The sequence below is a fragment of the Rana temporaria genome, chromosome 8, assembly GCF_905171775.1.
Source record: "Rana temporaria chromosome 8, aRanTem1.1, whole genome shotgun sequence".
Lineage (NCBI taxonomy): Eukaryota > Metazoa > Chordata > Amphibia > Anura > Ranidae > Rana > Rana temporaria.
Window position 1 is genome coordinate 38,101,056 of NC_053496.1, and position 16,398 is coordinate 38,117,453.

At 45.4% G+C, this 16,398-nt stretch overlaps 1 protein-coding gene across 1 annotated transcript in view; it reads right to left on the reverse strand.

Moving 5' to 3' along the window:
* Positions 1 to 15,667, reverse strand: part of ACSL5 (acyl-CoA synthetase long chain family member 5) — an 81,883-nt gene extending 66,216 nt beyond the window's left edge. The window contains exon 1 of the mRNA XM_040361625.1: positions 15,551 to 15,667. The gene's annotated coding sequence lies outside the window, so the exon portion shown is untranslated. The remainder of the gene's footprint in view (positions 1 to 15,550) is intronic.
* Positions 15,668 to 16,398: the final 731 nt, after the last annotated feature.

Genomic DNA, 16,398 nt, shown 5'->3' on the forward strand with positions numbered 1-16,398 from the left:
ATATTGAATTTTCCAGATTTCTTTGTATGATCGGATATCAAGGGGCAGGAAATACATCTGCAGTTATATTCCATACAATTGTTCACATTGAATCGGCTTGCCGCTCGATTTCACAGGTCAAATCGCGCAATTCGCACCCTATTGCCGGTAATCACATTGTTCAAATCGGTGCCATACCGACTTTGTGGCGCCGCAACGATTTGAAGAAGTAGTTCCTGCACTACTTTTGCAGATTCCTGTAGCGACTTGCATGGTCATCGGTGCATGGAAACCGCACAGATGTCTTCCACGTCCCACCCGAAGTCGCACTGACAAACGGCTTTGAAATTGTGCGATTTCAGATGAAGTCGCACTATTTCAAAGCTGCAGTCAATGTAAAGGAGGGCTACCCACACTCAGCATAATGCTGGGCTGGGGTGGATAAACAAAGAGCAGGAGGATCTTTTAGGCCGGGTTCACACCTATGCGAATTGGTTGCGGCTTAAACCCATCCAATTCACATAACATTATAAAATACATTGATTTTAATGAGGCTGGTTCACATATGTGCGATGCTTTTGCACTGCGCATTGCCCAAAAAACGTGGGTGTTTTCAAGGCATTGCGGTGCGGCTCAGGTGCGAATTCAGGCCCATTATCTTCTATGGGTACGCATCTGATTCGCTGTGTTCAGTTCTCATCGGGATTTATCTCCTTCCCCTCAATACACCCCCCCCCCCTCTCCCAGGTCTCCAAATTCGCAGCTAAAACGGAGTTGATCTGCTGAACAGCTCTCCTATCTCTTTGCAGAGATAAGAGAGATGGAATTCTCACTGCACAAGTGTGAACCCAGCCAATTTATAACATGTCCTAGAGAAAACGCTGCTCCGAGCTCTCTTCAATGCTGTTCACGGAGCCTTGGCACTTGGTCATGTGGTCTTTGGTTCACACTTGTACGATGCATTTTTGTCCCAAACATGTTTAAACTCACTTACTGTTGACTGTCCCACTACCTCTGCAGCAAGTCTGTTCCAAGCATCAACTACTTTTTCAGTAAAATAATACTTCCTATGGTTAGTTTTGAAACATGATTCATTTTGCTACTCACATTCACTAATCTACATACACTATATTGTTAAAAGTATTGGGACACCTTCCTTTACACACACGTGAACTTCAATGGCATCCCAGTCTTGGGCCGGGCACATGGATTAGCGGGGCGGCGCCCCTGCACCCCTTATGGATGGGCTACCACTGACACCCATGACGGGGCATTGTTCTTTCCACTGATACCAATGATGGGGCGCTATTCTTCCCACTAATACCAACAATTGGGCACCATTCCTCCCACTGACACCAATGATGGAAATTATTCCTCCCACTAATACCAATGAGAAGACACTATTCCTAAATATATCCAGTATCTCACAAAAGTGAGTACACCCCTCACATTTTTGTAAATATTTTATTATATGTTTTCATGTGACAACACTGAACAAATGACACTTTGCTACAAGTAAAGTAGTGAGTGTACAGCTTGTATAACAGTGTAAATTTGCTGTCCTCTCAAAATAACTCAACACACAACCATTAATGTCTAAACCGCTGGCAACAAAAGTGAGTACACCCCTAAGTGAAAATGTCCAAATTGGGCACAATTAGACAGTTTCCCTCACCGGTGTCATGTGACTCGTTAGCGTTACAAGGTCTCAGGTGTGAATGGGGAGCAGGTGTGTTAAATTTGGTGTTATCACTCTCACTCTCTCACACTGGTCACTCAGGGGTCAAGTCCTGGGGAAAAAAGTGTGGGAACTCCCACCCAAGATCCACTCCCCCACCAAAAAAAAAAATGATACGCTCATATGCATAATTACTAAACCGCATGTTTTTTTTCCGATCCACTGTACCTTAGTAATCCTTTATGTTACTGGCCGCTTCCTGTATATGGATTCATCAGGTAGTGTGCGGGTATTCCGTCACTTCCTCGATGCCGCAATGTCTCCTGGGAGCTTTCGTCATTGTTCCCAGGAGACATTGCGGCAGAGAAGCAACTTCTTTTTTAAATCCTGCGATAACTCGCGGCAGACCTCCGCAATGTCTCCTGGGAACAATGACAAAAGCTCCCAGGAGACATTGCGGCATCGAGGAAGTGATGGAATACCTGATGAATCCATATACAGGAAGCGACCAGTAACAAAGGATTACTAAGGTTCGCCTGCCCCTGACAGTGACTCGAGCTGGGCATCGCCGCTTAGTGAAGGATTGTCTCGGGCGGCTCGGCTGCTCTAGTTCTGCAAAGGGAACTGAGTTCCTGCTGTGAAAAAAGTGCAGGAACTCCGTTCCCACGCGTTTCCGCAGGACTTGAGCCCTGTGGTCACTGGAAGTTCAACATGGCACCTCATGGCAAAGGAATCTCTGAGGATCTGAAAAAAAGAATTGTTGCTCTATATAATAATTGCCTGGGCTATAAGAAGACTGCCAAGACCCTGAAACTGAGCTGCAGCATGGTGGCCAAGACCATACAGCGGTTTAACAGGACAGATTCCACTCAGAACAGGCCTTGCCATGGTTGACCAAAGAAGTTGAGTTCAAGTGCTCAGCGTCATATCCAGAGGTTGTCTTTGGCAAATAGACATATGAGTGCTGACAACATTGCTGCATAGGTTGAAAGGGTGGGGGGGGTCAGCCTGTCAGTGCTTAGACCATACGCCGCACACTGCCTCAAATTAGTCTGCATGGCTGTATTCCAATATGACCCCAAATACACCCACTGCCTTGCTAAAGAAGGGGGGATTATGGTGTGGGGTTGTTTTTCAGGGGTTTGGCTTGGCCCCTTAGTTCCAGTAATGGGAACTCTTAAGGCGTCAGCATACCAAGACATTTTGGACAATTTCATGCTTCCAGCTTTGTGTGAACAGTTTGGGGATGGTCCCTTCCTGTTCCAACATGACTGTGAACCAATGCACAAAGCAAGGTCCATAAAGACATGGATGAACGAGTTTGGGGTGGAATAACTTGACTGGCCTGCACAGAGTCCTAACCTCAACCTGATAGGATGAATTAGAGTGGAGACTGTGAGCCAGGCCTCCTGGTCGAACAATAGTGCCTGACCTCACAAATGCTCTTCTGAAAGAATGGTCAAACTCTGCCATAGACACACTCCTCAACCTTGTGGACAGCCTTCCCAGAAGAGTTGAAGCTGTTATAGTGGCAAAGGGTGGGTCAACTCAATATTGAACCCTACGGACCAAGACTGGGATGCCATTAAAGTTCATGGGCATGTAAAGGCAGGTGTCCCAATACTTTTGGTCATATAGTGTATAAATGTTAGAGGAAGCTTTTACAATTGTGTATGTTAAACACAATAAAATGATGTAAATGATATGCTTTTCAGGTAAATGTAGCAATCATAACTCAAAATGCATGCACCCTATCAATAGTATCGTTTTCCTATCAGTAAAGTTCATTGAGCAAGTTTTTTTTTGCAAATTTTGCTGTGAGAGATATCAAAAGGTGATGAAAGGTTTGTGTGTGAAAGGGCAAGACCGCTGAGGTCGGGGAAACGAGTGAAGGTTGATCTTTCTGTAGATGTCATCACAAAAGGAGGGTAAAGGTTTATCGCTTATCAGTTTAAATTCTGACTAAATCAGATATCTCCCAAATGACTTTGGCATTCGTGGAACGATTTGCTTGTTGTAACCGCAACATCTCAATTATTTAAGGTGGACCTCTCAGACTACAAGTCTACATGAACATACAGGGCCGGTGCTATCACTAGGCAAAGTAGGCAGCCGCCTAGTGCGCCCTGCTGCCTAGGGTGCCCGGCCACTGGTGTTCTTACTCTCTTCTCTCTGCAGCAAGCAACTGAGTCTCAACACCAGCAGGCTCCGTTCGCACATAGTGTCAGAGGCGCAGCGGCGGCGGAGGACTGTGCTTGTGTGCCAACTCCCAAATGAATGGAAGCAAGCAAACATTCATTGATGGTAGGCTGCATTGATGGGCACTGGCAGGTTGCATTTGATGGGTGCTGGTGAAGCTTCATTTGATGGGCGCTGGTGAGGCTGCATTGATGGGTGCTGGTAGGCTGCATTGATGGGTGCTGGTAAAGCTGCATTTGATGGGCGCTGGTGAAGCTACATTTGATGGGAGTTTTTTTTTTTAAATACTTTTTATTGATTTTGCATGAAAAAATAAAAACAATAAACAAAAGTTACATAGTACAGCCTCTGGGCATACCCCGGCTGAGGTAACAACCAATAAAACAATCCTATACATTTATCACATCTATATAACTACTACAACTTAAAGCGGAAGTAAACCCATCCATAAAACAGTTTAATTTCCGGCATGTGCCGGAAATGTAACACTCCCATAGGTTGTGCTCTCAACCAAACTGTCAATGCATCCAATGGCTGGTGTCATAACTGATCACATGTGCAGCATCATGGCAGTTGTAGATTAAACAGAGGCAAAGATGGCAGCTTCCTTGGCTGAAAACGATGGGAGGGTTTACTTACACTTTAACTACTCGTGCCATCAAGATTAGGAGGATAGAGAGAGGATAGTGTGTCATGTATTTCAGGTGACCACATCGGGAAGAGCTGCTGAGGTTGAGGATAGTGCATTTAGGAGAACCGTCAAATAACGGCAAAACTAGGGCCTCACTCCCAGGGGCGGACTGACCATTTGGGTACTTGGGCACTGCCCGAGGGCCCCATGCCATTAGGGGGCCCCATCAGGGTTGCCAGCCTCAGTAAAACCAAGGACAGTATGTATACTGTATGTGTGTGTATACTGTGTGGCCCCATAATCTCCTATTGCCCGGGGCCCCAAAAATCTCCTATTGCCGGGGGGCTCCAAAAATCTCCTATTGCCCGGGGGCCCCATAATCTCCTATTGCCCGGGGGCCCCATGAGTTGTCAGTCTGCCGCCTGCTCACTCCTACAAAACAGCTAGCTGAGATAGACAGTTAAGGGGAACAACACCTAATTTGTTGCGATCGTGATGTCTGAATCGACCCATACGCTCCAAATTTTGTCAAACTTAGCTGGGCAGCATCTGGCGAGATAGGCCTCTTTGTACAGTGGCACAGCAGAGTTGATCAGCGATTTCCATGTATTTAAAGAAGATACCTCCGTTTGTTTCCATTTAATGAGTAGAGCCTTCCTAACGTAAAACAATAGAAGTCCTATTAGCGCTCTGGTTGCTCACCAGACCAAGCACACAGACCGATACATTCAGGGGAACATGAATCAAGGTCAAGGTTTCAATGAAGGTCGTGACCTCTGCCCAGAAGAGCTGGATTCTGGGACAGGACCACAACATATGGTTGAAGTCGGCATTTGCCATATCACACTTCCAACAGTTGGAATTCAGGCAAATTTTGGATAATCTTTGGGGGGACAAATAGACTCTATGAAGCAGTAAATTGTATCAACCGATCTCTAACAGAGACGAGCTGTAAGAAAGGATATTCCCAGACATCCTCCCAGTCCTCTGAATCCAGATCCGGGATCATGGGCGCTGGTGGGCAGTGTTTCATTTAAAAGGTGGGGTTTACATAGGCAGGGGGGAAAGGGGGTGGAGCCAAGGGGGCGGCAAAATAAATTTTCGCCTTTGGTGTCAAAAATCCTTGCACCAGCCCTGTCAATATATTCCTGACATGTCACAAAATACAGCTTCATCTTTTATCATTAAGACCCCTTTCACACTGGAGCATATTGCAGGGGCTATAGCGTTAAAAATAGCGCCTGCAATACGCCCTTAAAAATCTCTCCCCATTCACTCCAGTGTGAAAGCCAGAGGGGCTTTCACACTGGAGCGTTGCGCTAGCAGGACGGTAAAACAAGTCCTGCTAGCGACATCTTTGGAGCGGAGAAGGAGCGCAGCCACTGTGCCCATCAAATACAGCCACTGTGCCATCAGACGCAGCCACTGTGCCCATAAATTGCCGCCATTGTGCCATCAAATGCAGCTACTGCACCCATCAATTGCTGCCAGTGTGCCCATCAATTGCCGCTTCTGTGCCTCATCAATTGGCGCTACTGTGCCCCATCAGTTGCTGCCAGTGTGCCCCATCAATTGCCGCTACTGTGCCCCATGGGCTATGGGCCTATTTGTGGCACATTTCAGCCCCCAGCCGTCACTGATATGAATGGTTATCGTTGGTAAATATGGTAAACGACTTGTTATGTGACACTTGTGTGTTCAAAGTTTCATGACAAGTTGCACAAGTGTGACTGGAGCCTTAAGGCCTCAAGTAAACATAAACACATTTCCTAATCTGGACACCTATGCTCCAGGAAAGAAAAAAAAGACCAGCGTTATAAACGCACCTAAAGTCGCCTTTTGCAAATGCATTTAGGCGCCACAGGTGCTTGAGCATTCATTCATTCCACTGGCCAGATTATTAAAGTGGTTGTAAAGCCTACATTTTTGTTTACCTTAATGCATTCCTGCGTTAAGGTAAAAAATGTTTAGGCGTCAGCATCCCCCCCCCCTTTACTTACCTGAGCCCTCATTCGATCCAGCACTGTGCATTTGTGCAGCTCTTCCCCTCACTTCTGGGTCTCGCTGGCTTTGCTGGGGCACCGGGAGCCATTGGTTCCCAGTGCTGTCAATCAAAGCCGGTGACGAGGAAGCGGGAAGCGGGGGCGAGTCCTGCTGTTTGTGTCAATTACCGCCGCAGCAGGGCTCGGGTGCGAGAAAGCACGAGTGCCCCCTTGGGATGCGGGTTCCTATAGGGGCACTGGACAGAGAGGAGAGCCAGGAGCGCCAGCGAGGGACCGCAAAAGAGGATGTTCGCGGCCGCTCTGTGCAATTCCTTTGCACAGAGCAGGTAAGTATAGAGAAAGTTGTTATTTAAAATTAAAAAAAACACTGATACTAAAATCTATTTTTTATTTAAAAATAACAAATATGTCATATTTACCTGCTCTGTGCAGTGCAGATCCTCCTCTTCTGGGGTCCCTTGCCAGCACTCCTAGCCCCTTCCTCCTGTCGAGTGCCCCCACAGCAAGCAGCTTGCCATGGGGGAACCTGAGCTGAGCAGCTGCTGGGTGTGTCAATTCAGACTCCTCATTGGCTTGCTGACTTTGATTGACAGTAGCGGGAGCCAATGGCACCCCGCTGCTGTCTCAGCCAATGAGGAGGGAGAGTCCTGGGCAGTCAAGACTCTTGTGCAACATCGCTGGATCGAGATGGGGCTCAGGTAAGTTTTAGGGGGGCTGAGGGGGTGATCGCAGATTTTTTTTTTTACTTAATGCATAGAATGTATTAAGATAAAAAATCTTCTGACTTTAGAACCACTTTAATTTAGCCTGGCCATTTGATTCAGCTCAAACGCTAAATGTACCTAGCACTTCACTGTCTGAGGCTGGGTTCACACTACTACACTACTTTCATCCTACTTTGCTCTGCTACATCGGTCCTACATTTATCCTACATTGGTCCTACATCCATCCTACTTTCATGAACAGGATACTACTTTGGTCCGACTTCAATGATATTCAATGGGCCTGAAGTAGGATCAATGTAGGACCAAAAGTAGTACAGGGAGCATTTTCAAAGTCGGACCGACTTGTGTAGGACGCTACAAGACGCTCTCATAGGGAAACATTGAACACAGAGCAAAGTAGGATGAAAGTAGTGTAGTAGTGTGAACCCAGCCTTAGGCCCCGTACACACGATAGAATCCATCCGCAGATAAATCCCAGCAAATGGGTTTCTGCGGATAGATCCTATGGTGTGTACACGCCAGCGGATCTGTTTCCGCGGAGAAATCTCCTCTGGGATGGATTCCAGCAGATCGGATATTTGCTGTGATGCACAACAAATCCATCTGCTGGAATCCATTCCAACGGATGGATCCGCTCGTCTGTACAGACTTACCGGATCCATTCGTCCAAAGGGATTCCCCGCACGCGTCGTAATGATTTGACGCATGCGTGGAATTCCTTATATGACAGCGTCGCGCCCGTCGCCGCGTCATAATCGCGGCGACGGCGCGACACGTCATCGGCAGAGGATTTCCGCGCGGATTTCAATGCGATGGTGTGTACACTCCATCGCATCGAAATCTGCGGAAATCTTTGAGAGGATTTATCCGTGGAAACGGTCCGCTGGACCGTATCTGCGGATAAATCCTCTCGTGTGTATGGGGCCTCAGACAAGGCTCCTACTTTGGTCCGACTTCAATGATATTCAATGGGCTGAAGTAGGATCAATGTAGGACCAAAGTAGTACAGGGAGCATTTTCAAAGTCGGACCGACTTGTGTAGGACCAGTTAAGACGGCTCTCATAGGGAAACATTGATTTTCACACGTCATGCTACATGAGCTCCCAATGTAGGACCGTTGTCGGACAAGTGTGAACCCAGCCTCAGAGAGTTTACATGAGTTTAGGCACGTCAGACTTTTTGTTTTGCGGCAAATTACTCTTCTCCTAAATGCGCTGGCTCTGGGTTTTTTATTCCGCCTCTAAACGCCTATGTGTTCAAGGACACATTGGGGCGATTTACTAAAACTGGAAAGTGCGAAATCTGGTGCAGCTGTGTATAATTTCCAATCAGCTTCTAACTATAGCTTGTTCAGTTAAAATAGTTGTGTAGGCAGAAGTTTTTTTTTTTTTATCTTAATGCATTCTGTGCATTAAAATAAAAATCCTTTTGTGTGCAGCAGCCACCCTAATACTTACCTGAGCCTCATCTAGATTCAACGATGTTGCACGAAAGACTCGGCTGTGCGGAACCTCCCTCCTCGTTGGCTGAGACAGCAGCGCAGCGCTATTGGCTCATGCTGCTGTCAATCAAAATTAGTGAGCCAATGAGGAGAGAAAGGGGGTGCGGTTTCGTGTCTGAATGGACACAGGAAGCTGTGGCTCGGTTTGGGTGCCTCCGTAGCAAGCTGCTTGTTGTGGGGGCACTCAATAGGAGGGAGGGGCCAGGAGCATCAAAGAGGAACCCAGGAATAGGAAGATCTGGGCTTCTCTGTGAAAAACCATTACACAGAGCTAGTAAGGATAACATGTTTAACCAAAAAATATGAAAAAACAAACAAACAGCCATTGGCCCCTCTGCTCGGGTACAAGATGTCTGGGGCAGTCAGCATTTCTGAGAAGCTGAGAAGAGGTCACCAGAGGTTTTATTGTATACTGTATGCCTGACCTTGACTGTCTGGACTGACCAAGGGCCAGGAGCCAGATTGTGCTGAGTGTACATATAAACCTTGGATCCTGAACAAAGGTAACTGTTATGGCCCGGCCATTGATAATATCACACGGATGGCAATTCTCTAGATGTATGCCAAATTCCCAGCACTTGCTGGATGTTTCATCTGTTCTGTTTTGGAACAGAAAATTATTTGTGTTGTATTGCTAGCAGCATGTCCCATGCATTTTTTTTTTTGTGCGCCAGGATCTTGTTGGTTTTAGGCATCCTGCAGAGAGACTCCATCTGAATAACTGAGCAGGGTTTCTCAACTAGGGTACCATAAAACCAGTGTCGGGACAAGGTCATCTAAAACCAGGACGAACATGCCAAATTGCACCCCTCCCCCGAGATGTATAAGCATAAAACTGCACTAATTTGCATGCTTACCCTCAAGCATAAATCCCCCGTCCTCCACTCCCTGCTGAAATCCCGTCCCTGAATGAAACCCTAGGGTTCCTCCACGGGTTGCTAGAGGTTCCATGAGCAATGAGCAATTTTCAGCCTCTCAGATAAGTTCTCACTGACACTAATCTGCATGCTTACCCCCAAGCTTAAATTCTCCTCCTCCACCCCCCACTGAAATCCCCTAAATAGCACAAATCTTTGCCCCCCCCAAAAAAAGATTTTCCCCTCCTAGCACAAATCTCCTTCCCCTACCATATTACCTTTTCTAGCACCCCCCCCCCCCCAAATTCCGCCTTCAAGCACAAATCTTCCCCCAACTCCCTTCCAACACGAATCCACTCAAATCACTACACCTAGCACACCTCCCCCGAATGCCCCCAGCTAGAACCATTCTTATGTCCTGCCACCTCTCAGATTCGACCTCCCAACCCAAATACCCTCCCCCAACCTACTTGTGGTGCCCCCCACCTCACATGATTCCACAGTGCCCAGGGCAGCTGCCCCTTCCCCCAGAGGTTGCTGGGGGTTCCTTTAGCAATGAGCAATTTCAGCCTCTCAGATAATTTCCCACTGACACCATTTATCTTTTTAGCTATATGTAAGGGGGTAAATCTTCCCAGTGACCACAAGTGTAAGGAGCATTCTTCCCACTGACCATCACACTAATGTATCATGAGTTGTAGCAGGGGTTCCCTGAGACTGGAAAGTTATTTCCAGGGTTCCTCTATGTTGAAATGGTATCCTTGATAAGGGTATGGATGTCAAGGGGGCACCACAAAAAAAAGAGTATGGGGACCCTCAAAATTCTATACCAGACCATTTGGGTCTGATATTTTAAGGGCGAGCCCCACACAAAAAACAAGAAAAAAACAAGTGTGAGGTCCCTGCCAAAATCCATACTAGACATTTAAGCCCTTTTACACACGGGCCGAATGTCGACAGAAGCTGGCCGTTTGGGGCAGAAGCCATATCCCTATCAGAACACAATAGAACAGCAGGGGAGATCGCTGTACTAGCAGGACTAGCAGTCAGTGGCTCTGACCTGAGCTAGCAGTGTGTACTAGGCTTTATTCAAGTATGCAGTCTGGCTAGCCAGGAACAAGGGAAGGGGTCATGGACCCTCCTTCTAAACCATCTAAACCAGAACAGGCCACATGCCCTCAACATGTGGGGCGGTACCATCCCAGGCAAAGCACCTTGTCCCCATATGGTTGAAGACAAGGGCCTCTTCCCCACAACCCTGGCTCAGTGGTTGTGGGGGTCTGTAGGCACGGGGCTTATAAGGGGGCTCCTGATACTGCCTCCCTCTATATTAATGGCTAAGGGCTACTCAGTATTTCTACTCATTCATGAAAAAAATGTAGCCTGTCACACCATGCTTTTTGACAAATCTCTTAGTAAAAAGTAAAAAAAAACCCCTAAAAGTCCCACAATGTGCATCCATCATCAGTCATGTCATCCATCGATGCAGATCCATGTCAGTCACAATGAGCCTGCCAAAAGAAAAAAATCCTGCCAACTGAATGACATCTCCCAAATGATGATGTCATTGACCAAATATGGCCATGACCATATCTGGTCAATTTCATAGCCCCATTGTTTGATCAGTGATTTCAGCGTTATCTTTGCTCTTTTATTTATATGGCTGTGGATTCCCATCCAGTAAATGAATGAGGCCAGGTGAAGTCACTGTATGCTAAGGAAGATGCACGTGCTGGCCTCGCCCCTTCCTTAGCAACCATTGACGGGGAGGAAGCTGTCATATATAGTAGCAGTAGAAATACTATCATTATACATGACATTCAGCTCTCGCCGAACAAGCAAAAAGCCTGGAAGTCAGACCTCACCTTGAGCTCATCTCTACATTTAATCTTCCCCTAAAAAGCACCAACGGTTGTTGACCCAGGGAATATCCCATTGCCCTAGGGCAGGCAAAGGGCCATTCTAATGTCCTTCTGACTTTAGGATGGCCGGATTGTGGAATAAGAAAATGCCCCAGACTTAATGGTCAGTGGGGGTAAAAAAGAAATAACTAAATATATAAATACACTATATTGTCAAAAGTATTGGGACATCTGCCTTTTCATGAACTTTAACCACTTAAGGACCGCCTAACGCCGATATACGTCGGCAGAATGGCACGGGTGGGCACAATCACAAACCCGTACGTGATTCCTTAAGCCCAGCCGTGGGGTCGCGAGCGCGACGCCGGCGGCGCGCTCGTGACCCCGGTCCGAAGCTCCGTGACCCGATCGCCGCCGGTGTTCCGCGATCGGTCACAGGAGCTAAAGAACGGGGAGAGGTGTGTGTAAACACACCTTCCCTGTTCTTCGTTGTGGCAGTGTCATTGATCGTCTGTTCCCTGATATAGGGAAGGACGATCAATGACGTCACACGTCCAGCCCCACCCCCCTACAGTTAGAAACACATATGAGGTCACACTTAACCCCTACAGTGCCCCCTAGTGGTTAACTCCTAAACTGCAATTGTCATTTTCACAGTAAACAATGCATTTTTATAGCACTTTTTGCAGTGAAAATGACAATGGTCCCAAAAATGTGTCAAAATTGTCCGATGTGTCCGCCATAATGTCGCAGTCACGAAAAAAATCGCTGATCGCCGCCATTAGTAGTAAAAAAAAAAATATTTATAAAAATGCAATAGAACTATCCCCTATTTTGGTATTCTCCTGTTCCTATTGATGTGATCTGCTGTGTTCTTGCTGTTGATTTGAATAAAGACAACCTGTTTGGTTTGGAGTGCGGCTGTCCATCCCTCATCTTTTTACCAATATTTGCCTTAGTGCATTGCCTGCACCCTTGGAGTTCTATATTTTTGAAACGACCCTACAATAGACCTACCTTGAGCGGTGATCTTCTCTCTCTATTTTGTAAACACTATACATTTTGCGCAAACCAATCGATAAACGCTTATTGCGATATATTTTTTTTTAACAAAAATAGGTAGAAGAATATGTTTCGGCCTAAACTGAGGGAAAAAAAAGTTTTTTTTTTAAATATATTTTTGGGGGATATTTATTATAGCAAAAAGGAAAAAATATTGAATTTTTTTCAAAATTGTCGCTCTATTTTTGTTTATAGCGCAAAAAATAAAAAACGGTAGAGGTGATCAAATATCACCAAAAGAAAGCTCTATTTGTGGGAAAAAAAGGACACCAATTTTGTTTGGGAGCCACTTCGCACGACCACGCAATTGTCAGTTAAAACGACGCAGTGCCGAATCGCAAAAAGGGGCCTGGTCCTTTACCTGCATATTGGTCCGGGTCTTAAGTGGTTAAAGTGGTTGAAAACCCTTACAGACCACTTTCACCTACAGGTAAGCCTAGATTAAGGCTTACCTCAAGGTGCAACAAATATCTCCTAAACCTACACGGTTTAGGAGATATTTGCAAAAGAAAGGCACCGATGTCTAGACGACGGCGCACTGAGCGTGCCGCTTCTAACGGCGATCATGCGCGCAGGAGTGACGTCATCGCGGCTTCGGCCAGTCACAGCGCCGGAGCCGCAATATGCGGAAGTCACTCATGGAGAGATGGTGCAGACGGAGGAGGGCAACGAGCATCGCTGCGGGGGCTTCAATCTCAGGTAAGTACTTCATAATGAGCTAGTATGCTATGCATACTAGCTTATTATGCCTTTGGTTTCCTCTGGGTGCTCCGCTTTCTTCACACACTCCAAAAAAATGCTGGTAGGTTAATTGGATCTTGTCTAATGTCTGTGACATTAGGCCAACATTTTTTATAAGCGTTTATTTAGCATTTAACGTGTATCTAAACCCAAGGACAACATTATGCAATATATTCCAATTTGCCAATTCTTAGACATGGTGTCTGCATTTGTTTTCAGGCTAAGTCCATTTGCGGCAAGAATAGAAAAATACCTGTTGATCCTACCAGAAACATTTTCTCCTTATGCACTAAACTGAGGTCCTAAACAATCCTATATACCTTCCCAACTATTTTTTATTGACTACAGATTGCCTCCACCCTATGTAATGAAAATGTGGAAAGGGGGAAGTGTGGTCCAAATCGGGTAAGCAGCCTAGGGCGACAACGCTGCTCGTCTATTATTAATATTATACATTTATATAGCTCTGACATATACTGCGGTGCTGTACAGAACTATATAAATGTATAATAATAATAGTGTGTGACTGTTATGGATACATTATTATTATACAGGAGTTGTATAGTTACAATACAATTCAATACAGAAGGAATCGGAGGGCCCTGCTCGTTATGCCGCGTTCACACGATCGAAAATTCCGACAAGAAAACAGTGGATTTTTTTTCGATGGAATTTTGGCTCAAACTTGTGTTGCATACACACGCTCACACAAATCTGCTCTGAAATTTCGACCGCCAAGAACGCGGTGATGTACAACACTACAACGAGCCGTTTACTGCCAGTGTCATGTACACAGTAATCAGTGCATTTTTATATATAAAAGACAATGGTCCCAAAATAGCGTCAAAAGTGTCCGATGTGTCCGCCATAATGTCGCAGTCACTATTAAAATCGCAGATCACCGCCATTACTAGTAAAAAAAAAAAATATTAATAAAAATGCCATAAAACTATCCCCTATTTTGTCGATGCTATAACTTTTGCGCAAACCAATCAATATACGCTTATTGCGATTTTTTTTATTTTTTTTACCAAAAATATGTAAAATAATACATATCGGCCTAAACTGAGAAATGATTTTTTTTTGGGGGATATTTATTATAGCAAAAAGTAAACAATATTGCTTTTTTTCAAAATTGTTGCTCTTTTTTTGTTTATAGCTAAAAAAAAAAAAAAAAAAAAAACGCTGAGGTGATTAAATGCCACCAAAAGAAAGCTCTATTTGTGGGAAGAAAAGGACGTCAATTTTGTTTGGGAGCCACGTCGCACGACCGCGCAATTGTCAGTTAAAGAGACGCAGTGCCGAATCGCAAAAAATGGCCCGGTCATTGGGCAGCCAGATCCTCTGGGGCTGAAGTGGTTAAAGTGTAAGCTTCTCTAGTGCAGAAGCTGATGTGACTGGCACAATGGGCCAGATTCACAAAAGAGATATGACGGCGTATCTCTGTGATCCGCCTGTCCTAACTATGCGGCTGATTCATAGAATCAGGTTACGCATAGATAGCCCTAAGATCCGACAGGTGTAATTGACTTACACCGTCGGATCTTAGGATGCAATTCTAGGCCGGCCGCTAGGTGGCGATTCCATTGCGGTCGGCGTAGAATATGCAAATGACTAGTTACGGCGATTCACGAACGTACGCTTTACCCGTCGCTCTAAATTTACGTTGTTTCCATCTAAATACGCCGCGTAAAACTAAGGCTGCCATCTAGGTGGTGTAACCCATGTTAAGTATGGCCGTCATTCCCGCGTCGAAATTTTAGAATTCACGTCGTTTGCGTAAGTCGTCCGTGAATGGCGCTGGACGCCATTTACGTTAACGTCGAAACTAATGACGTCCTTGCGTCATTTAGCGCAATGCACGTCGGGTAATTTGACTGACGGACGGAGCATGCGGGAACGCGCCTAATTTAAATGGTGCCCGTCCCATTTGAATTAGGCGGGCTTGCGCCGAGCGGATTTACGTTACACTGCCGCAAGTTTACAGGTAAGAGCTTTGTGAATCAGGCACTTACGCTGTAAACCTGCGGCGGTGTAATGTAAATGGGATACGTTACGCCGCCGCTGGGACCTGAATCTGGGACAATGTTCCTTATACAACACTACAGAATATGTCAGAGCTATATAAATGTATAATAATAGTGTGTGACTGTACAGAGACATTAGAGTGTAAGCTCCTCTGGTGCAGAGACCGATGTGACTGACTCAGTGTTCTCTGTACAGCACTGCAGAATATGTTAGAAAGATATAGAAGAAGATAGGGACACAAACCTAAATAGTATTGGCTCTAAGGTTGCGCGGGGCCACTAACCTCTCTGTCTTGTTACTAGTTGTCACCTGTCATCCAGGAATCTGAGGACCGGGTTATATCCTCGACAAGTCCAAACGAGAGACTGTACTACAACCGTCCCAGGGACGTCTGTAATAAAGGTCTGGCATTGCACTTAGAGCCTAATCTTTGGACCTTGGCTGCAATAGGTACAAAGGTAGGAATCCTTATGTCTGAGTGCCGGTGACAAGCTGTACATGAGATTCACAGCTGAGACCAAATCTTTAACTGGCTTGAAAATGGCAAGAAGTTCAAATGTTTTAACATCCAGCCAGGTTGCATGCTCGGATTTTGGATCTGATATTGATTTACACATTTTTTTAATATTTTTTTTGCATGGAGATCCCTCTTAACCAATAAAGAAAAATTATTCAGCGCTGGAATGTAAATATAAACTAAAAAATGCGAGCCAGCTCTAAGGTAAATTCAAATAAAACACCTCACATTGACATAAAATAATAATAGTGCAGCGCAAAACAAACAAATTTAAACTATACATACAGAAAGTTAAAACATATGATATATGATATATAATTAAAAATTATATAATAGAGTCCATATAAAGTGCTCAAGTGCAAAAAGATGATCCAAATCGGAATATAATAGTGCAAAAATCCAAAGGGTGATATCCAGAAGGAACCTCCACCAAATAGCAGGAATGGCCTCTCACCTTACAACTTCGACCTGCAATAGGTCACAAAGCATAATCAGAGAACCACCTGTTCTCAGAGGACAGCAAGCAATGCAGCAGTAGAACCACGATATCAGTCAGACTCAGGATCAGGACATGGCAATCAGGGCATAAAAAACAAAGGAGAGGAAATCTAGTG